This window comes from Ipomoea triloba, chromosome 6 (genome assembly GCF_003576645.1).
Source record: "Ipomoea triloba cultivar NCNSP0323 chromosome 6, ASM357664v1".
Lineage (NCBI taxonomy): Eukaryota > Viridiplantae > Streptophyta > Magnoliopsida > Solanales > Convolvulaceae > Ipomoea > Ipomoea triloba.
In genome coordinates this window covers 423904-443176 of record NC_044921.1, presented here as the reverse complement: position 1 = coordinate 443176, position 19273 = coordinate 423904, and positions in this window count along the sequence as shown.

The window sequence follows — 19273 nt, the reverse complement described above, 5'->3', positions numbered from 1 at the left end:
TTAAAAGATTTTAAAAGACCCAACCTCCTTGCGCATGTTTATTTTGTTTTTTGTTTTTTGTTTTTGTTTTTTGTCATTGATTGTGTGTTGGCGTTTAGGTCGAGGTACCTCAACCTTGGACCCGTAGCTTGCCCGTTCAGCGATAGGCAATGTCGGACATCGTATCGCCCCTAGGGTACTAATCGTTTTAGGTCAAGGTCATTCGACCTTGGACCCAAAGATTCTTCCGTTAGGTGATAGACGAGGCCAAACCTCGTATCGCCCCTAGGGTACTAGTCATTTTAGGTTGAGGTCATTTGACCTTGGACACAAAGACTATTCCATTCGTCGATAAGTGAGGTCGGATCTTGTATCGCTCTAGGGGCCGACCCCGGAAGCCGACCTTGTGGTCGACCACGAAGGCCGACTTCGAGGGCCGACCATGGAGGTTGACCACAAGGGCCGACCTCGAGGGCTAACCACGAAGGATGACCTTACCGATCGAGTCTCTTCGTGGCCTCCGTCTCTAATGTCGTAGCGGACCACAATGGTTGAGCCCGAGTCATGGCCGACCTCGTGATTTGCTTTGTCGACCTTGGGCCAACCTTGCCCGGGTCGACTCTCCATCTTCCTTCGGGTCAGTTTTCTTCGATTAGGATATATTCTTTATATATATATATATATATATATATATATATATATATATATAATTCCTTTGCTTTGGTGTTGTATATCATTGCAATAAATAATCTTGATTATTAATTTGATCTTCCTTAGGGTTGAATCTTCTTTAATTTTTTATTTTCTCTCATGGTTTTCTTGTAGCACAAACCAAGTGCATTCATGATCTTTTTATAGTCAAACCAATTTGTTAGAATGTTAATTGTCACTCTCATGGTAAGGAAAAAGTTGTTGATAGTGAATGGTGAGTTGTTAAGTAATCTAATCGAGTACGAAAGTTTGGTTGGCTTAGGTTCCCAAGCATGCATGGAGGTTGAGTTTCATTCTTTTGTTTACATATATATTAATGGAGTTTATTTGGCTTCAGCATTTTTTTTTTTTTTTTTTTAAGAAAACGCAGCTATTCCATTAATTCATAACATAAAACGTTTACATCAACGATCAATGAAATGGTAAACCATTCCTTACAGTCAGACATAGAAACAACTTTTCTAACTATGCTATAGAAAACTTGAATCGCAGACTGTTTCATAACTAGGAAGCTATGTTCCTTCAAGGAGCTTAAAGCTTCATCAAAGATCTGGGTCTTCGTCATCATTCTTTTTTGCTCGCCCAGGATAAGATCAACACTTGCCGAAACCAAACTAAACGATTTATGCTAATGAAAATGAAAAGCCCGTGAAAGTAACGAGAGGAAAAATGCTCGTGAAAGTAACGAGAGGAAAACACAATAATAGAGAAAATAAAAAGTGGGTAAAGTCAAAGTACGGTTGGGAGTTCAAGACTACCAACACAAACCCAATACTTACCTACTATTATTTTATTCAAAGGGAAAGAAAACGGAAGAAGAAGATTTGTGGCGGTGGTCGGAGGCGGATTGAACTGCGACGATGGTCGGAGCGAAAGCAAACGTAGAAGGTGACCAAAACCGCCGGCTCAAAGCTCCATTAGAGCTCCGGCCGGAGGCCGGTGGTGGAAGCCGAAGTTGAGCAGCAGAGAAAGGCGTTTGGTTTTAGAGAGAAAAGGGAGGCTATAATGTGGCGGCTTCAGCATCTTTAAAATTATTTGTATATTCTTTAGCGGTGTGCATGCCTTAATTAATTATCATACGTGATAATATCAGTTAGTAGTTGCAAAATCCTATGTGTTACATTGACTAATAAAATACTTTGAGAAATGTATAGTTAATTGATGGGATTCACATGCGTTCCATTTTAGATTGATTGCATATTGTAATTGTTGGTTTAATTTTAAAATTAGTTTAGTTGTTACATTATAGCAAATTAAAATTTTAAAATAATTTGAATCAGTATAGTGTTCAAATTCCTATAATTGCACGGTACTCATTTAATGAGGTGTGATGGTGTGGTGTTAGGTAAGATAGTTGTTTTGAAACTCTATCTTAACTCTTATTAAATAAACTAGTTTTATAAGCGCATTGCGCGAATGGGTTAATGCCCAATGTTTATATTTAAATAAATATTTCAAAGTATATCAATGTAAGATTATATAGGTGAAGTTTATACATGAGTAATTGAATGTCGAATTTTTTTATTTAAATATCTAACTCAAACTATATGAATCCAAGATAATATAGAAAATTCATTATAATTATTACTAAAATAAATGTTTGCAACCTTGTAATATCGACACTCTAAATATTTGGTCTAAAAATGATAGTCTAAATAAATACTACTTTTAATTTGAATTGTTCTAAGTGTTCTTAATTCTCTTTTGAGTAACATTGTCATTGTCTTCATCTTTACTATTTGTTATCTTCCTTTTTGTTGGTAGTGTGTTATTTGCAATTCGGTTATTGTTGGTAGCATAGATGACAACGTCATGTAATGAGATTATGATATAGGAGCTATGGACTTTCCTTTAGGTGTTCTTCTTGGGGTTCATTCGGTTCAACCATTATTGTTGAATGAGTTATTGTGGATAAAGACATCCCTAGTTTAAGAAAAAAGATTAAATAAATTAATAAAAATTTGAAATTTTAAAATATTATATATTCCAAAAATATTAAAAGGTAGTTTCTCGCTTCAATCTGCTGGGTAATGGGTTATTTGAGTACTTTCATTGTCAACAAATCCCCGAAGTAGTTAATATGATTGGTTTCAAACTATTCTTTTTTATTTTTTTCATGGTATTAAAGAAATACATATTTAACATTTTTTGGTGTAACTACTAATTTATTTAATTCAATAAGAGTAAAATAGAGTGATTCCTCTTCAATTTGTTGGGTTATTATTTGAGTACTCTCTTTGTCAACCAATCCCCAAGTAGTTAATATAATTAGCTTCAAATTATTTTAAATTTTTTTTTCATAGTATTAATAAAATACTTGGTAAATAAATATATAACATTATTTTGTACTATAACTTTGATATTTAATTACAAGATATTGTAAAAATAAGATAATGGACAATGTAATGAATATCAAATGATAAATTTGAATGTAAAGAATCTTTGTATGAGAGAAAATATGATAAATTTGAATGTAAAGAATCTTTGTATGAGAGAAAATAAAATAAATTTGAATGTAAAGAATCTTTGTATGAGAGAAAATAAAGACAATTTGAATGTAAAGAATCTTTGTATGAGAGAAAATAAAGACAATATAACTGTAAAGAATCTTTGTATGAGAGAAAATAAAGACAATATAACTAATGAGAATCTTTGTATGAGAGAAAATAAAGACAATATAACTAATGAAATTATTTCTCTTATTTAATTTAATTTTTTGATAATGAATAATTTTTTCAAATAATGGTATTATAGACACATAATTCTAAATTAAATAAATACATATGTATCATTTTTTGTTGTAGCTACTAATTTATTTAATTTAATAAGAGTAAAATAGAGTGAGAAACTTAATTATGTCAAATTTGATTGAGATGAGGTTCGAACCTAAGACCTTTCTTATAGAAATTAATGGGTAAGTTAAAAGTTAACGAAATATTAACGGTGAAGAGAATATTTAACAGAAAACTTAACGGATAATCATAAAAGTAAGGTTAAATTAGGTAATCTCTATTAATAATATTAATCTGAATTATCTTAACCATCTATTTGATTAAATAATTCATCTGAACCATCCATTTGATTAAATAATTTGACCGCCATTTTTTCTACCCAATTTAGGCCTAACTCTCTTTGGCTCTTATTAGTATATATAGTAGATAGTACTCAAAAAAAAAAAAAAACTCTTATTAAATAAACTAGTTTATTATGCGATGCGCAAAAAATAAGTACTCAATATTAATATTTTATATTACAATTTTAAATTTATTTAGATTTTAGATATTTAAATTGTTGTAAATAATAATAATAATGTAAAATATTTTTATAAATTTTATATTTATATTTTATATTTTATATATATATATATATATATATATATATATATATATATATATATAATATGTATATATTATTATTATTGAAGAAAATAAGAAAATATATAGTGGATGCATGTGCATGATAACAATAGTGAAAAAGATAACGGAAGTTATAACGGTAGGGGATGTTTGTCTAATATATTGTAAAATACAATTTTTATAACATAATGTACAAAAAAATTTAACGGAAAAAACGGACATAAATGAAGGGTATAACCTTCATTCACACTTATTATGTTTTTAGATAAACATTTTTTTAGAGAAACTTGACACGGTGCTTAGGAGCGTTGTAGCGTCAGTCTTCTAGGATAAAATAGATCACGACCTTAAGTTTGAGCACTCAAAAGGTAGGCGAGCTAGAACAACAGGCGCGCACTCTGTACAGTTTATGGAAATGTTGTCAGAGATTTTTCGTGTAAGAAAAGAATTGAGAGAGTAAGAGAGAAAACTTTAGATTTTGAGAGTTCAAAATCAACAACCTAAAAATCCGCCCAACAACAAGGCTATTTGTAGGAGATGATGGATTTAATAGCATTAAACATGACATTAACAACTGAAATAAATTCAACTTTGTGACCTTCGTAACTGACAACTTAATATGGAGTTTAACACAACTGTTACGATCGTTAATTCTTAAATAATAAATTGGAATTAATTCATACCAATCAGAATTAACACTTCCAGAAGTAGTTGTATGAAGGTTACATAGTAGCCAATTGTTCCTTGATTTGTACCACATGCGCATGAGAGAGACTATATACCATACAGTTCAACATGCCCCTAAAAGACTCTTGTATATATAGTGGGTGCAAACTCCTTTCCCAAACCAATGTGGACAAGTGCTTTTACAAAGTCTTTTCACCTTCATTTTCCAACTCAAATGGATCTATTTGAGAATCAATTTCTCATTCACATATTATATATTTTAAGCGTACAATATATCATTTCTTCGTCTCACTACAAAGAACCCGAATCCACTTACTTGGACCCCACATATATTTGTACCACAAAATAGTCACTTTATATGTCATTTTGTGCTAAAAATTTCAACATTAATTTGTGCATTTGATTTATATTTTATTAATTTTTTGAATTTATTAATTATAATACAAATTTGGGGATATCCGTGATGGTACCTGCACCTACTAAAATAGATGCAGATCTTTAAAATGTCCCCCACCAAAGGGTGACGTTAAGGTGAGTTATGAAATTATAAAAATGGGTTGGATGGTGGATATTATTAATCCCAACCAATATCCATCCTGATTAAAATAATGTGTTAAAATAGATTTGTTATATTTATAGTTCGTAACATTCTGCATTATTATTATTATTATTTAATGGCAAAGGAAACCTGTAACCATTATCCAAGGTTACGGATTGGATAAACATCATTCTTATTCTTATGTAATAGTTTACGAATTACACAAAAGACAAAAATTGCACTAGAAAAATTATGTGCAATAGACTCAATCCTAAGATTATGAATTCTTATCCTCCCATGATTGTAAATTATTCATGTTTTTAGATGCACACAACTGCACAATATTATGTATTATACCTCTACTGTTTTATTTTATATCATGTTTATTATTTATTGATCAAATCAACTTATTTATTTATTTTATTTTAATATTCTTTTTTTATAAATTTTAATTAATGTCAGTTCTTTTAATAATGCTTTTGGTAAAATTTTTAAATATTTTCTTTGTCGTCCCATTTTATGTGTCAATTTGATTAACGTGACTTGACTCAAGTTAATTATTTACATTTTAATTTTTTTATAAAATTTTGTTTAATATTAATATATATAATGTATATATTTTTAAATTATGTCAAAATACTATTAAATACAAAAAATAAAGTAAATTTAAAAATTATAAAAAAAAATTAAAGAAAATAGGAAAAAATAATGAATAGTTAATTTGACCAATGAATAGTAAACATCATAGCTAAAATGAGATATAGAGAGTAGATATAAATTTTATTTACTAATACTAAACTAAATCTTACCAAAAAATTGTATTATAAAGAGATAAGGGTCAAATAGGTCATTCAACTATAGGCCAAAGTGTAATTAACCCGCTAAACTAAGAAAAGCTCCAATAGACACTTCATCTCTTCACTTTTATGCAATTTAACCAATAACTTATTAAAGTTGTGAAATTAGCTTATTATGCAGGTAAACTTAAGGTAATGGTAGGTAAAATTGATTTTTTTTTAAAAATAATTTAAAACTAAACTTTAAAACAAAAAATAAATAAATAAATAAATAAAGGCAATGAAATAGGATATACTGGATGGCTGAGTTAGCAAGAACAAGAAATGCTATACTGGATATTTTATACAGTACCATATTGGAAAAATTAAAGGCACTGAAATAAGCCAACTATAATTTCAATTGACTGATTGATGAGCAAATAATGACTTGACCCTTTTATTATTTGCTAGACCCTTCATACAAAGTTTTGGATAAATGTATATTTTTATCTTAAATGGTAAAGGCGTTCATTTAAATCTCATCACAGGTCTAAATTTATGTATATATGTTCGCAAGGTCAAATTCACCTAGCTTTAAACATTAAGTGTGTAGCTAGGAATCGGAATCAGAATGATAGAATCAAATACTTGATGGTAATGAGTTTTGGTGAAAGTATTTTGCATGCATGTTTAGTATTAGGGTGGAATTGGAATGTTACCAATATTGATGTTTGATTATCTATGATCCTCTAATGGAATAAATGTTTTAAAAATACAAAAATAAACAATTAATATAATTGATCCTAATATAATGACATCCAAAGCACTAATATGAATAAAAATCTAAAAATACTAATCTAAACTTAAAAATCAGATAACCAATAAGATGGAATGGTGTCCATTTTTAATTACGAAATGAGTTTTTAACTGAAGAGCAATCAAATCTCATAGTTGTGTTTAAAAAAATTGTCAACCAAATATTAATTATGATTTTGATTTCCATTTTTAATGTGTAAATATATGAACCAACCACCCTAAGTTGATACAGTTTTAATGACCACGAATTACTTTATCCAAGATTGGTTGTGTGCTTATGTGATGTTTTGGACATCTTAAAATGAATCAACCCTACATTTGTGACTCTTCACTGCATATCGTCTTCACCAATAAGTCACTTAACAATCATCCTATAATAATGAAGTCAGTTAACTAGTATTCACTTTACGGTTAGAAATCAAAACTCTAAATATAATGAACTGAAGAAATGCCCTGTAATAAAGTACTACATGAATGCACAACATTTACTTCAATTTCTTGGCCACTACATGAATGCGCTGAATTTTTTACATGAATGCAGTGCACACATCCGCGCATCCTCCAGGCATGCTTGGAAGTATTGTCGTTATGAATTAGTGTAGAAGTTACGGTGCATTCCTTTAGAAGTTCACATGGGAAGGCTGGTTTTCATTTCAACGCAATTTTCTATATATATATATATATATATATATATATTAGATGCATGCATGTATTAAGAATTTGTGGATGTATACATAGATGAATTCATAGTGCCTAGTGTATAATGATTGTGATTTGTGAAGTATGAGGGACCATACATATATACCTTATACTCTGGGGAGGGGTCAGTGATAGAAGCGTTCAAGGCTCCAAAATCAACAAATACCATTAGCTAATTAATCAACAATAACTCCTTCAATCAGACCTCATATCAATCATCACTGGCCAAATAAAATTATGAGTGGGCCGGCCTTCACCAAACAAGCTTTCCTCTCCTCTCTCTCTGTCTCATATTATTGGAATATAATAGCAACGCATAGGTCTGTTAGGTCTAGGAGCTATACTATAGGCACTTATTCTTGGGTTGGTTAGGTTGTAGAGTTCCCAAGTGAGAGGAACAAGAAAAAAAAAACATATCAATCAATTACCATATTTAGTAATGTCTAGTTTGTTCATCCTCATGGAATCCCAACTCATACATGAACGCCTTATTTAATTTCTTTGGTCTTTATTATTAATTTTAGTAATGCTAGAATTTGATGACACCTAAAATTCTTTTTAGATTTTTTTTTCCAACTTGATATCTTTAAGTCAATGCACTTTATACATAGTATATTGTAAACCGTTTCGATTATAATCAGTTTATTTTTTTTTAATACTACTGACTCTATTACAATGTAGTATATGTTCATAGCTACATTCTCAACCTATAATCAGTTCACTTAATTTCATCTTTTACTAACTTCTCCTAGAGTTCTCTATTTACATGCCTAATGAAAAATAGATATTCTACATGAAATTGTTTTTGCTAAAAATTAACAATATATGTAACTCTAATCTAGTATGTTGCATGAAGACGTAGACTCAAATTGTTGCATGGGTTTGTTATAACTGCATTTAAGGAAGGGAGGAAAATTTATGACTGCATTTTATAAATAAAAAAAAAAAATAACGCATAGGCTATTAGAAAAATAAATTTGCTCACCATTAAATTTCGAATGAACTGGATTAAATGCTAAATAATCAAGAGTTGTTTGCAATACCGACTCATTTTCTTAAAAAACATATATAAAAGGATCAGTGACGATTCTCATAGAATGATTCGTACTTTAAATACACAACTATGAATACATCTCCTATTTGTAATATTAAATCTTATAAGTTAGTACAAATTTTTTTTTCTTTTTTATTGACTCTTTTCAAAAGAGATAAAATAAAATCGGGTGAATCAGAAATAATTAATTAAGACATATTAATTGCATATATATTATTTGATTTCCTCACCACTGCAATATTTTTTAGAGATAATAAAATCAAATAAATACATAATAATGAATACATTAATTGGAGTAACTCAATAATTTAAAACAATAAATAAATAAATATATATATATATATGTATATATATATATATGTATATATATATACATACATACATATATATATATATATATATATATATATATATATATATATATTTCTATTCATATGTGGCTTGCACAGTACGTGCGATCGTGTGGCTCAACACATGCCGCTGGATTGACGTAATTTGACGCTGGATGGGATATATTAGCATTTAGGAAGTTTAACTCGCGTAAGGTAAGTGGGGCCTTTATGGTAATTGTAAGTGGGGGAATGTAATGTTAGGGTACAAAATGCACCAATAAACGTATTAAAACACATCATTCTACGTACTAAAATGCACCAGTTCTTAGATTAAAACACACCATTCCCCACCATACCCAAATACACCTAGTCAATTCAAATACACCAACAAACGTATTAAAGCACATCATTCTACGTTGTACAATGCACCAGTTCTCAAATTAAAACATCCCACTTAACCACCACACACCAAATGCAACTACTCTCGTAAAGCTCACCACCATGTGTATTAAAATACACCATTCTATGTTATAAAATGCACCACTAGACATATTAAAACACACCATTCCCACCATAACCAAATACACCTAGTCAATTCAAATGCACCAACAAATGTATTAAAACACACAATTCTACATTATAAAATGCACTAGTTCTCAGATTAAAACACACCACTTAACCACCACACACCAAATACACATACTATTGCGAATTACACCAATATTATCTCAAATATGAACCAGATTAATGTTGATAATGCACATACTATTGCGAATTACTCCATTATCGTTCCTCTATTGGAGTCGACCTGTGCGCTTTGTTCAGGATGGAGCGTTTGTTGCTGGTGAAGGAGTCCTTCTACACTCGTCTGGTGTTCGTTGCTCAATGCTCGTCGACTTCAAGTCTCCGTCGTCGTCGTTTACGCGCTTTGCTTCGCCTGTAGAGTTTCGCGAGGGGGAATGGAGTGCATGGGGATTCTAAATGGACTGTGAATGGAGAGTTAGTGAGTTAGTGGCCGGTTAGTGGGTTTTGAAATTGTAGTGATCGAATTGTCAAAATTATCGTTCTAGTTCGCGTAACTAAAGATCAATCGCCTTTATTGTGTGGATTAATATGAAGCCTTAGATCATGGAATCCAATGGTGCAAATTAAGCCACACAGACGCAGATAAGAGGTTGTTCATATCTGATGAGGCCTCTCTCTCTCTCTCTCTCTCTCTCTCTATATATATATATATATATATATATATATATATATATATATATATTAAAATTTCATTTGGTTCCTGGTTTCATTTGGTCATTTTGGTTCTCCTGCCCTGCTAGGTGGTTTGAGAAATCTAATCTTTCTGAACTTGTAATCTCTCTCAGATAATTTAAGATATGCATTTCTTAATTAGTTCGAATTTGGTCTAGTCTCCGAAACACGGATGCGTGTATACCCTTTAATTTCTCTATCATTTTTTCCCAATTTGAGAACACTTGCACATGTTATCGGATAATTGAATCCATGTATGTGTTTATCAATTTGAGAAACTCTAGTCTAGTTTCTCAAACTGAAAATTTCAAAACTGGATTTCTTAGTATTAGAAAACCAAGTCTGGAGCTACAAAGTTGAAAGCTCATAGTTAATTATTAGTTAAGTAAAAATTAATTAAATGAGTAGTTCAAATTTGATTAAAGACTACAAGAACGAATGTCATGGCCAAATTTATGTGGTCAGTGGCCTAAAGAAAAACATAGCATTTATACCAAAATCTTAATTTCTTCAATATTCACAGTGCTAAAGTTTGGGTATTGTAGAACATTCAATTACTTGTTATGATATGCATTGTCTACATTTTATGATGGAAAAATGATATGCATTGTTTATTTTAAAGTGACAAATTTAGTTTGCAATATGGTTTGGTATTGCTTGTAGTACAAATAGAAATTGTATTACCATATTTTACAATATTACGTCGCATGGAAGTATATGTTTTGTATTATTACAATTAGTAATTTTAATCTAGAATTGTATTAGGAATAGGAAAGTAGGAAAGAATATATTGTATTAGAAATTGCATTACCATATTTAATTTACAATTGTCGTGCGAATATGATTTGTATTACCATATTTTACAATATTATGCAACCTTAATAGTATAGGAGTGTTTTGGGACGAAAATTAAAATGGAAGATTTTGTTTTTATTAATAGTATAAATTATTATATACATGAGTTCATAAGTGTAGCGTGACACCCATAAGTTGGGAACATAAAAAACAGGGCTGCAAATGAGCTTTCTTGTGTAAAATTTACCTAATAGTATAGATTATTATATACATGAGTTCATAAGTGTAGCGTGACATCCATAAGTTGGGAACATGAAAAACAGGGTTGCAAATGAGCTTTCTTGTGTAAAATTTACCTAATATTCTTTTGTGCTTCATTCAATTCGGAAGAATATACTTTGAATGTTTTCGTACTCATCCAATAATTAGAGGTTGGCATTTCTACACATAGCCTTTCAAATGTACTTTACGTACGATCGAATACAATTTCCTTAACATTATATATATGGAGCATATTTGTCCATCCAATAATTAGATGATTGAAACATAATTTAAATAGTTTATTTATTTTTAAATATTTGTTCAATATAGCAACCGCCCTGCTCCCTTCTTGCTAAGGGCAAAGGGGCTCAAGTGAGTCTAATGCTGTAGAACGATGTTTCCCCAAATTTTCTTATCCTTGAGTTTAATTTTCTTAATGAAATTTCGTTTCTTGATTTAAAATATATATATTTGTTTAATATTATATTATACTATACATCATATAATAATTTATAATTTAGTAGTGTGAAAAGTTTATAAGAAGTTTAGGATTAAGCATATATATAATTGTTGGGCTAAGGCTTGAACTATTAAGTCTAGCATTCTATTATCAAAATGTAGTGTTGTCTATATCACGCAAGTAAAAAAGAAATAAAGTTACACATCTATTACTAGTTATAACTTTTGTCATTTGATCTCAACAATTGATATTAGAGTATGTCACGAGTGAGATAAATTTTTATCAAACTGATCAACACGGTAACAATCAATCTCATAATTTTCATAATACATTTTACTACATAAAAGTATAAGTGCATGCACCTTTCATATTTTCGCATGAAAAGTCCTTTTGGCACAAAATGTTACATATCTATAGACACACAATAATCTTAGTGGACCCGATGAGTATTTGGTCATGTCTATTCAATATAATTGTTGTGGGAATGAAGTCTCTTAGAATGAGAATTTAGTTATTACATCTGTCATTTGATTTATGACGTAACAAGGAAAATATATGTATATATAATTGGTAAATGACAGTCATATCTATTCAATATAATTGTTATGAGAATGAATTCTCTTAGTGTGAGAATTTAGTTGTCACATTTGTCAGATGATTTATGATATAACAAAAAAAATACATATATATATAATTAGTAAATGACAACTTTCATGAATTGAACTAACCGACAATGTTGCCAAATGCATCAAATACCACCAAGCTTAGCCATAGAACAAGTTGTTTCCCCTTGCCCTAGGTTGAATGCAAATGTAAAGGGTGAGTTACATATCATTATCAACCACATACTTAGAAACTTAATTAATGCATGGTACATCAAATAAATTTGTACAAACAATTTAGATGGCAATTCCACTACACATTGTGTTTGACAATAATAGTCTTATATTAATATCAAAATATAGTTGACTTTAGGCACTCATTTTAGTGTATGGCTAATATTTATTCACAAACAAAATACAAAATGTGAATAAAATTAAATGAAAAACACATGGCCTAGTATTGTCACTCTTTTAAGTATACATTCAAGATTTTACACGTTGGTAAGATTAGAGACTAACTAACATGAAATTAATCGATGTATGGCTCCTCTAAATTTATTGAATATGATGTGAGAGATGTAACCCAACATGAGAAAGTTTGAACACGTCACTTGAGACACAATTTTTTAAAGAAATTTATTAAAATATTACAATAGACTGTATTCATTATATTGAGGAAAAATATATACTACTCCGTACAAATTTTCAGCCTATAATTTAGGGTATAATTTGTTATACTTTAGATTCCTGGACTATAATAATTATTTTCATTTTGAGTTAATTCTATTTTTGTCCTATAAATATAGGTGTTAGTCCATTTTTAGTCCTTTTTTTATTAGAACATCCACATTTGGTCATAGTATAAATGTGGCATGACCATTATTGGTCTTTTATTAACAAAACAGTTTTAATGTCGTTATATGTAAAGACATTTCAGTCTTCAATTACGAAATTTTTCAAAAAAATAAACATAAAAATATAGTAGGATCAACTCACTTTGTATAAAAATGATCAAAATGTCTTTGTATTATTTAACGGTATTTCAACAATTTTGTTGACGAATGACCAAAAATGGTAATGCCACAATAATACTAGGACAAAATGTAGATGTTCTGATAAAAAAATAACTATAAATTGGCTACCACCTATAAATCTAGGACCAAAAATGAAATTACCTCTTTCATTTTTTTTTTTGTTTATAGACTTCGATTTGTTCTATTTTAGTTTAAAATACTTGGCCCTCATTTTGTGAAACTTTTACCAAATACCACCCTATTACATTTAATGGTATTTTGAACGTTTCGAATTAAAAGTGAAACATTTTTTTAAAAAAAAATTAATAACTAAAAGTGAAATAAATCAAAAATAAAAATAATATTATATCTATGACACTATGGGTCTATGATCGAGGGACCAAAAGCTTAACAAACTCAATCAAATTAAAGATCTGTAAAAAGGAAGGAATGAAGGATTAACATTTGCATACTCCAAGCCCGTTTTTATATGGAAAAACGAATGAGCTCTGAAACTTCTTCTCCCCAACGGTCTTCTGAGGACGACGATCTGCTGGCCCGAAGCACGAAGAAATCTAAAGTCCACGATGGATCTACGGGTGGTAATTCGTCGACGGTGGATGCTGGTTAGTTCACCCTCGTCGCGGGATGGGGGGGCACAAGCGGGTGATGATGAGGAAATGGTTGCGGAGACTCCTTTAGAAGAATTGCCGGAGAAGAACGGCTCTGATTCTGCCATGCAGATCGAACCGACTATAGCTTCTCCGAGTGAGGGCGAGCCGGCCGCTGCTGTCGGGGCTGATAAGGATCCTCCATCGGGAGTTTCTGCTGGTGTAAGACCTAGATCTTATTTGGATTCAGTGGTCGGGCAAGGATCTGATGCAGCGCCTTTTTTGGTTGATAATCAAACTGAGACGAAGGTGGTGGAAAGTGAGGAGGAATCCGATCACGAGGAGGATGATCCCACTTGTCCTACCATACGGCTAACTCAACAGGAAAGGGACCGGATTCGGGAACCATGGCGACAAACGTTGATCATCAAGGTCATGGGACGGCGGGTTGGATATGCTTATCTACATCGTCGTTTGATCTCCATGTGGAAACCAAAGGGACGGATGGAATTAATCGCTTTGGAGAATGACTACTACATAGTCTGTTTTGGTTCAAGGGAGGATTTGGAATTCGCCAAATTCGAAGGCCCATGGATGATCTTAGATCATTATTTGATCGTGAAAGATTAGGTTCCGAATTTCGATCCGACGGCTGATACGACTGAAAAGGTACTTGTATGGGTTCGTTTCCCCAAACTACCGGTGGAATTCTATAACTATTTATGTCTGCGAAAGATCGGTAATAAACTGGGTAGGACTATTCGTGTGGATCATACGACCAGCCTGGTATCGAGGGGGAAATTTGCTCGTGTTTGTGTGGAAATCGATATAACTAAACCTCTCATCTCGACGTTTACGTTAGAGGGTAAAGTCTGGCAAGTAGCGTATGAAGGGATTCATCTGATCTGCTTTTCGTGCGGGATGTATGGACATCGCTAAGATTCGTGTCCGTCTTTCCAGGCGGAGGTGACAGTCGGACAAGATGAAGGGGCTGAGCCCGCTGCTGAAGATCATAGATCAGTGAGGCGCCAAGGAGATAACCCACCTGGTGTTGGAGTTTTCTCGCGTGCCAGACCTTACGGCCCCTGGATGATAGTCATGCCAAAAGAAAGGCGACCGGCCGGGCCTCCCTAGAGACAGAATGGTACAACCGGAATTGGCAATGGAGGGGCCTCTGCTTCGGGTTCATGATTTGCGCCATTAGAAGAGACCGATGACCGTGACCAGATTCCGGCAGCTATTCCCGACGCGGTCCAAGTTCGGGAAAATGGAGAGCGATCTTCTACCGACTTGACAAGGGTTCCTCATCAGGTTCAGGGAGCGACTGCTACGGGTGGCCGGTCACGGCGTGCGAATGTGATTGCTAGTGAGAAACAAATTATGAACGAGCCTTCCTAGAGTCGGGCAGATCCGGCGGTCGCGGAGAGATCATCACCGAGGACAACAAATAGGGGGTTGAGGCGGGCTGCTGAAGAAAATGAACATACGGTTAACAGAGGAGAGAAGGGGGGCGTAATCGTTACCACGACCAGAGTTCAGCACAGCGATCGCGGTGAACCTGCGTCGACGGCGTTTGATGCCCCTTCTAATGAACACCATGGCGATCCTCCAGATGGTCTCGACTGTGAAGGAGATGTCGTAATGGAAATTGAGGATCAACAGAGCTCGGGTCACGTGATAAGCGCCAAGGATAGCACTTATAAGGGGTCTTTATTGGATTAAAGTGCATCGTTTTGACATCCGATTACAACAATTGCATGCATTTTAGCTCAAATGTGATCAATTTCTTCTAACAACATTTCTAGGAAGAGTTTTGAAGTATTTCACAGGTTGGAGAGGGATTTGAAGCTAAAATAGAGCAAAAGACAAACAAGCCGAAATGCAGTAGCGTCCCACGTAGCCTCACACGCGTGTGGCTAGGCCTGGAATTATTCCAGAGAGCCACCACGCCGCTCACACACGTGTGAACAAGCGTGGTCGGGCCAAGGGCCATTTTGGGAAATTTGTTCCTCTTTCTTTGTCACCTATATAAATCCCTTTTGCCCTAAACCTAGAGGAGATCAGAAATTAATAGCATAGAATAGAATAGAGTAGATAAATCTAGAGGGTTTTCTCCCCTCTTGGGGGAAAATTCCTATCATAGTTTAGAATAGATCAAGGGCAAGAAGGAAGATTGAGAATTCAAGATCAAGGCTTGTAAAGATCCCCTTTTTCAAGGGTGGTAACCATTCTCTTCAATTTCTAATTCAATACTTGTTTATTTGAATTTTTTTTTCTTTCTCTTGTTTCTTAGTATGCTAGAGTAGATTAGATAGGGGATTGGTGGCCCCATGGTAGATCTATGTGGATGTTTAATATTATTGCTTTGATTTGTGAATTGCTTGTTTGTTGGATGTTGAACTTGTGTGGATGATGTTCTTCAAGCTTTGTGCCTTTTGTGGTCACATTAGGTAGCAAACCCAAAGGAAGTGAGTGTGTGCGCGATAGCGGCCTCTCACGAGTCTAGTTCACCCACATCTCCGCTCTCAGTCCGAAAGGACAAGATCCGAGAGGAGTGGTAGACAAAGTGTTCGATGAAATGCCCCAACCGAATGAGGATGTGGGAGTCCAAAGTGTGACGCCACTTGGTAGTGTGCCATGAATTCCCTAGTCTATTCCACAGCTTGCACTCGCAAAACCAACCAAAGATAAACCACATGGAAAAGCCTAAAGCCCCAATCTCCACTTTACTTTTCTTTATTTTACACAACCACTATCAACCTTCCCCTTTTTACAAATGAATCCAACCCTTAGCACTCCCGTAACTCTTTCTCTTCAACCTCTTAAATGCCAACACATGTATTCGGTTCCCATTCGCCATCCTTGAGAGACACGACACTCGGGGAGTTTAACTCTTCGTTTTATCACTTCACCTTCACTCACACTATACAAACACACACCATCACGCGGAGGCCGTTTCCGGCCCTTCCGCCTGATTCGTTTTGTGTCTGTTTGTTTCGTTTTCTGTGTTTTTTCTTGCTTGTTTTTGTCTGGTTTTTTCCTCTTGTTTTTTGTTTACCATGAACTGTTTGTTATGGAATTGCCAAGGAGCGGGGGGCCATGCTTTCCTCCGTGTCCTTAAAAACCTGATTCAGGTTCACAAGCCAGATATCTTAAGCCTAGTTGAACCTAAAGTCTCGGGTTCCCACGCGACCTCTATCTGTAAGAAGTTAGGATACTCGGACTGGGTCCGGGTGGAGGCGGTGGGGTTTAGTGGGGGTATATGGGTTCTGTGGAATGCTACGAGTGACATATCTGTCATTTCTACTCACCCACAATTTGTTCTCTTGCAGGTTCGGGAGCCGAATCAACCTTCGTGGCATTTTGCGGTTGTGTATGGAAGCCCTACACATCACCTTCGTCATAGGCTTTGGGCTGAACTTTCCACAGCTATCCGTGGCTTTACAGGTCCTTTGATGGTAGCTGGGGATTTCAATTCGGTGATTGACCAAACTGAAACCACAAACTATAGTGCCTTTTCGTCGCAGAGATGTTCAGATTTTGAAGAATGGATTCATCGCGAAGGTCTTATTGATTTGGGTTTTAGCGGTCCCAAGTTTACTTGGCTACGAGGTAACTCTACTGGTGGGGCAAAGGGGGCTCGTTTAGACCGGGTTGTTTGCAACCTAGCATGGCGGAATTCTTTTCCAAAAGCAAGTGTGTCTCATCTTCCCCGTATCTCGTCCGATCATACTCCACTTCTTCTTAGGGTCCGACCCCGAGGGAATAACAGAATTTTGCCACCTTTCCGGTTTCAAGCGGCCTGGCTTACTCATAAAGATGTGTCTACGGTTGTGCAATCGGTGTGGCGTAATGATAGTCAGTTCACCGATAATATTCCGAAAGTGTCAGAAGCTTTGGCTCAATGGAATACGTGTACTTTTGGTAATATTCATCGGAAGAAAAAAACGATCCTTGCGAGGATTGGGGGTGTTCAGAGCCGTTTAGCTTCGGCCTATCATGGAAGCCTCGTAAAACTAGAAAAAAAAGCTTATGGAAGAGTATCAAGATATTCTGTTTCAGGAAGAGTTATTATGGTTTCAACGATCACGGGAGGAGTGGATTACATCGGGAGATAGAAATACGGTATTTTACCACGCATCTACGAATATTAGAAAGGCTCGCAATTCAGTCACCAGTCTTCGCGATGAGTCGGGGAGTTGGATTTCCGACGCTATTTTACTTAAACAACATGTACGTGATTATTTTGTAAACCTGTTCACGGAGGACTCGGAACCGTGTCGCTCTTATATCGGTGGTGGCAATTTCCCTCGCCTTTCTAGTGATCAGTGGCGCGAGTTTAATAGGGCCATTTCGAAGGAAGAAGTTCGCACGGCATTGATGGGCATGGCTCCGTTCAAAGCTCCCGGCCCAGATGGTCTTCATGCTGTCTTCTATCAGAAAATGTGGAATATTGTTGGCGATAGTCTTTTTAGCCTTGTTCAAAATGCCTGGGTTTCCGGCACTCTACTTGCAGGGCTGAACGATACCCTTTTGGTCCTCATTCCTAAAGTCCAATCCCCGGAGACGGTTAAGGAATTCTGACCTATTAGTCTTTGTAATGTTAGTTACAAAGTGATCACAAAGACCATAACTACTCGTTTAAAGTCCATCCTACCGTTCATTGTAGGACCTTATCAAAGCTCTTTTGTTCATGGGAGGCAAATATCAGATAATATTATCATATACCAAGACGTTATGCATACGATGCATACGAAGAAAGGGCAGAAAGGTTTTATGGCCATTAAACTAGATTTCGAGAAAGCTTACGATCGTTTAGCCTGGGATTTTATCAATGCCACTTTGCTGGAAGTCGGTTTTAGTAGTAATTGGATTGATCTTATGATGTACTGTATCCGAACTCCCCGTATGTCCATCTCCTGGGATGGGGAGCGGCTACCTTCGTTCTCACCCCGTCGAGGAATTCGTCAAGGTGACTCGATGTCCCTGGCGATTTTTGTTCTTTGCATGGAAAAGTTGAGCCAAGCTATTTTGCATAAAGTGGAGTCAAGGGAATGGAAGGGAGTTCATATGACGCCGGCTTGTCCTCCTCTATCGCACCTCTGTTTTGCTAACGATCTGGTTTTATTTTCCGAGGCGACCGTGGAACAAGTGGAGGTTATTCGTGACACGCTTAAACATTTTTCTGATGCCTCTGGGCAAAAAATAAGTCAAGCGAAATCTCAAGTCTTCTTTTCGAAAAATGTTGATTCTACTGTTGCGGCCGCCATTACTACTCGCTTAGGCTTTGAATGTACTCAGGACCTGGGTAAGTATTTGGGTGTTC